General features: G+C 40.4%; 1 long non-coding RNA gene across 1 annotated transcript in view; it reads right to left on the reverse strand.

Moving 5' to 3' along the window:
* LOC123970410 overlaps positions 1 to 2,396 on the reverse strand; it is a 7,515-nt gene extending 5,119 nt beyond the window's left edge. The window contains exon 1 of the long non-coding RNA XR_006824967.1: positions 2,374 to 2,396. This is a non-coding gene — a long non-coding RNA (uncharacterized LOC123970410). The remainder of the gene's footprint in view (positions 1 to 2,373) is intronic.
* Between the last annotated feature and the right edge of the window lie 2,761 nt (positions 2,397 to 5,157).

Genomic DNA, 5,157 nt, shown 5'->3' on the forward strand with positions numbered 1-5,157 from the left:
TATAATTCCGGCAGTGTAGACGTCTGTCACTACATCGAATGCGTATGAAGAATAAGTGGAGGAAATAATAATAATAAACTGTCTGAGTAGTCCTCTGGTTTATTAAAAGTAAGAAGAGAAGTGACATTTGGACAAATGAATGAGCACATGTATTATTTAGCACAAGCAGACAGCCTGTGGATCTTCATACGATGAAGCCAGACAGAAATCATGGATATAATCATTGTAGATTTTCCCAGATGGAAGGCTCTGATGTGGGACAGACGTTTTCAAAGCGGTGCTGAAGTTGTCAGATTTTAGCAATGCAAATTAAAATTGTTGTTTGATAGCTTCAGCTAGAAGATGGAAAATCACCGAAAGATGTGAATTGTTTCCCCTGTCAGTAGTGTAAAATATGTAATGTTAGTTGGATTAATTTCATGTTGCCTAGTTATTGTCCAGCCTGTGGTTTGGCTTTGCCGGTTAGGTTAGGGAGACAATCAGCTGATCGGTAATTGGGAATACAATGGTAAGGTTATCTTAGAGCATGGAAGCATCAGCCAGCTAAACTTTTACTGCCCTGGTAGAAAAAACATGTAGATTAATTTCATGTAGTTATTCTCCAGCGCTGTGCTATGGCTTTGTTTGTTACCTTCCTGAGACAAACAGCTGATGAATATTATTGGCATTAAAACAGCATGGAATCTCAGATCAGAAGCTAAACTTCACATTTTACTGCCCTGGTGGAAAAAATGTATTTCTTTTTACTGCTAATGGTGATATGATAACAAGACCGTTTTCCTATCAAGTGACCAATAATGAATCGCTACCATGCATACAAATGTGTAATTTGTACTTTCACATGCTAAATGCCCATTAAACACATTGCACAGTTTTGCCACAAGCTGAAATTATGGCTGTCAGTACTACTTTGTGTTTCTGTTGTATTTCAATAAATTAAAAGAAACATTTTGGTAAGATATGCAGATTGCTTATCTAATTTAGCAAAACGAGAGGAGCCTTGATCCTCACCTGACAATGCCTTTGAAAACTTCATGTATTATGTGGTTTATAATGGACTGTGGTGCAGAAACAGTGAGGCTTACATTTCCCTGTTATCTGTCAGTGGTCATAGTTAATGCACTACATGTGATAGTTTTTGAGATGTTCTTTATTTACTTTGGTATGTTAGTCCAGATGATCCAACCCTCCCAAGATGTAACAAAATGTATGATTACAGTAAAATAATGTATTACAGGAGTATGAGACATCATGTAGCACTTAATTTCTTGATGTGGCTGTTGTTTGGTGATGAAGTAACAATAACATTCACAAGAACATATGGTTTTACTTAATAATTAAATAAATATAATAATTTTAATATATCTATCTAAAGAAACCTAATTTCTTGACTGGCAACTCTCTGCTATCTCATAGACGACATATTTTGTCCTGTTTCAGTCACTGTACCTATCTACTCGCTTGGATGTGTTATATATCTTTTTTTGTATATGTAATAGCTTTGTAAAGTGAAAAACCCCAAAGCCTGCCCCAAACGGAGTTGCCAACACTGCTCCTGAACTGCCTGAAAACAGCTTGATTGTAGTCTAGTCTTTTCTTCCGTAAATGATCTGCACCACTTTGTAACATAATGGTCATAATGCTCGCCTAGCAGCTAGGAATGCCCTCAAAAACACTAGTGGAGAAACACACTGAGCTGCAGCACACAGTGACAAGATGTCCACCCGCTGCCTCCCCTCACCCCCACCCTCCCAACCAAATGTTACCCTCCAGGCAGTCAGTGAACATAAAGTTGTTACTGTGATATAGAGACAGTGCACAGTTAAAACTTGAACGATCAGTTTGTTGCAAATGAGTAACTTACCACTCTGAAACTCTGGCTTGACATGTACAGCTGACCCAAAGCATGCTTACCTCTATTGGCTTGTAGTTCTTTACTAGGGACTGCCCGTGTGCAACACCCAACAAAGATCAGATAGAAGTAAGATGCTTCACTCCGTAGCAAAAACAGAGCAGTCAAAACACAGGATGGTCCATCCATCATCAACCGCTTTTCCTGCATACAGGTGGGGAGTTGGAGCCAATCCCTGTTTACATCGGGCAATAGGTCGCCAGTCCATCGCAGGGACAATAATAGACGAACAATCACTCACACCTAGGGACAATTTTAGAGACACCAATTAACCTAGCCTCCATGTCTTTGGATGGTGGAAGGAAGCATCATCTGGGAGCACCGAGAGAGAACCCACACGGACATGGGGAGAACATGCACACAGAAAGGCCGGGGCAAACAGGGTTTGAACCCACGACCTTCTTGCTATAAGGCGACAGTGCAAACTTGAACGATCAGTTTGTTGCAAATGAATAACTTACCACTCTGAAACTCTGGCTTGACATGTACAGCTGACCCAAAGCATGCTTACCTCTATTGGCTTGTAGTTCTTTACTAGGGACTGCCCGTGTGCAACACCCAACAAAGATCAGATAGAAGTAAGATGCTTCACTCCGTAGCAAAAACAGAGCAGTCAAAACACAGGATGGTCCATCCATCATCAACCGCTTTTCCTGCATACAGGTGTGGGGTTGGAGCCAATCCCTGTTTACATCGGGCAATAGGTCGCCAGTCCATCGCAGGGACAATAATAGACGAACAATCACTCACACCTAGGGACAATTTTAGAGACACCAATTAACCTAGCCTCCATGTCTTTGGATGGTGGGAGGAAGCATCATCTGGGAGCACCGAGAGAGAACCCACACAGACATAGGGAGAACATGCACACAGAAAGGCCGGGGCAAACAGGGTTTGAACCCACGACCGTCTTGCTATAAGGCGACAGTGCTAGCCACTGCCCTACTGCACCACTCCAAAAAAATTGTTTTTTGAAAATTAAACCATGTAAACCTGTTCTGGTAGAACCCCTAAATAAAATTATGAACCTGAAAATGAGCATAATATGACCACTTTATGTCATACACACCGGTGGCGTCTTTACGCATGTTAATTCTGCAGAGAAGCAGCAGTTTCATCACATTCGCTCCTTGCATCTGCACATCTCAGATACTGTACTTCTGTTGTACAGATACTGCTTCTATCGTGCGTCTGATGTGTGCTGCCTGCCATCCGCAAGTGTAGCAAAAGAAGGAGATGGGGTGGTTAAGGAAGAAAGAGTCTCAGGAAAGAGGTACATGACTAAGCAGAGACAACAAGCACTGAAAATCAAGCCAAAGACAATAACAGTTATTATAGGGCTGCAGTTTTCTTATGTCGATTATCTTTTCAATCACTCATATAGTCTATAAAAAGACCCTCAATTATTTCCCAGAGCCCAAGGTGATGTTTTCATATTACTAAAGAAATTTAAGTTGCAATGATTTAAAATGTGTTTAATTACCAGAAATGATGCACTGGGGGTTTGCAGATGGCTGATAACACTGAGCTGCATAAGCCAAATTCCTAAAATGAAATCTGTAATCAAAAGAATACGTTGCCTTGAAATGAATTTTCATGGCAAAAAAATAAAAATGTTTTACCTATCAGATTCAGTTATGGACTCTGACATTCAGCAGCCAATTTTATCTCACCGCTGCCAAAATGATTTCAAGGTAGGAAAAAACATTACCTAACACAAGCTGGCTTTCTGCTGACTCTCAGCCACAATGTAGAGGTCTGTGCTTGGTGTGACGTTATACTTCTGGATCAGGCAGATCAAAGATGACAGGCTGACCTAATACTTGTTTTTGTGTTTTTCCTTCAGCCAGTTTAAATACATTCAAACAACTTATGAAATGTTACAGGTGCTGTGTTTTAAAACAACTGGGCACTGTAGATTTAAGCAGTTGTCTCTCAAACTGAGTAAATCATGCATTTGTTAGGGACTACTTTCAGCTGCAGATTAACCCACATTTAATGTTATAGTGAGTATTTACAGTAGCATACTACAGTGCCTATGTATCATACTAAAGGAACATGTCAGCCAGTGCAGCAGTGTGGCTTGATGTGTTTTTAATAGTTATTGAACAACACTGGAGCTCAATGGCGCAGAGAAACAAGACATCAGGCCCTATGTAGGATCAGTTCATTGTTGGCTTTGGACTTTTCATAGAATTTGTCGACCACAAGAAAAATATCAACCTTATCCTTTAATGCTGCTGCAAACATTCAGTTAAAACCCTGAATAAGCCAATCTAGTCATAAATTAGTTTCTGATTATGAGTAGAAAAGACCATTACAGAAAAAAAGATACACATGACTGGGAGCTTTCACTGTTGTGACAAAAACTGGCATAGAAAATCTTAGATGGTACTTTCCACTAATCACTGATGTCACAACCTGGCTCAAGGGTCATGACAAAAGAGGGAACGCGGCAGCGTAAATGATCAAAAGTGATTTATTTAACAAAAGAGTGAACTAAACATAACTGTTTAAATGTGTAAGGTATGTCTCTGTAACATAAATAACTCAAAGCAAGATGTTGCAGTCGGGGTGGTCAGGCCATAGTTGACATCTGGATTGCAGAGTAGAGAGAAGCAAAAGTAGTTTGACCAAGTGGAGCTTTATCTCCCCTGGCTCACAGGTCCAAGGTGCACCCGATCAGCAATCACCTCAACAGAACAAAGATGGTTAACAGTGGTGAGGTATCACTCCCACAGAGTGGCCTCACCAGATCACACAGGGGCCGTCACACTGACAGTGACTAATACACAGCAGCCAATTTTTGTTTCTCCCTGCCAAAGGTATTGATGAGGAGGTTATATTAAAAAAGTCTCCCCTTAGCCTAATAGCAAGTAGCAAGGTGGTGAAAATAGAGAAAATAACTCTTTTCTTTGTATCCATTGTTCCAAGTTCTTATGTTAAAACATATTCCCACAAATGCCATTTGATTTTTTGAAGAATTGTGAATGCACTGTGCACTGACAAAGTCTGATCTTACTGCATATTGGATCAGTGATACAGTGCGAATGTGGCGACAATCTGGACAGCACATAGTTTTCAAAGCCTGTCGCTTGTGGCACTCTTCAGACAGACATACATTGCAGAAATATTTGTATTTGTGGTAAGCCTGGTTTTTGTAACAGTCATAACAGACATAGGCACTTCCAAAAAAAAAAAAGAACAGTTTTGCTTTGATGATCCTCGTACAGATAAAGCCGAAG

The sequence above is a fragment of the Micropterus dolomieu genome, linkage group LG04, assembly GCF_021292245.1.
Source record: "Micropterus dolomieu isolate WLL.071019.BEF.003 ecotype Adirondacks linkage group LG04, ASM2129224v1, whole genome shotgun sequence".
Taxonomy (NCBI): Eukaryota; Metazoa; Chordata; class Actinopteri; order Centrarchiformes; family Centrarchidae; genus Micropterus; species Micropterus dolomieu.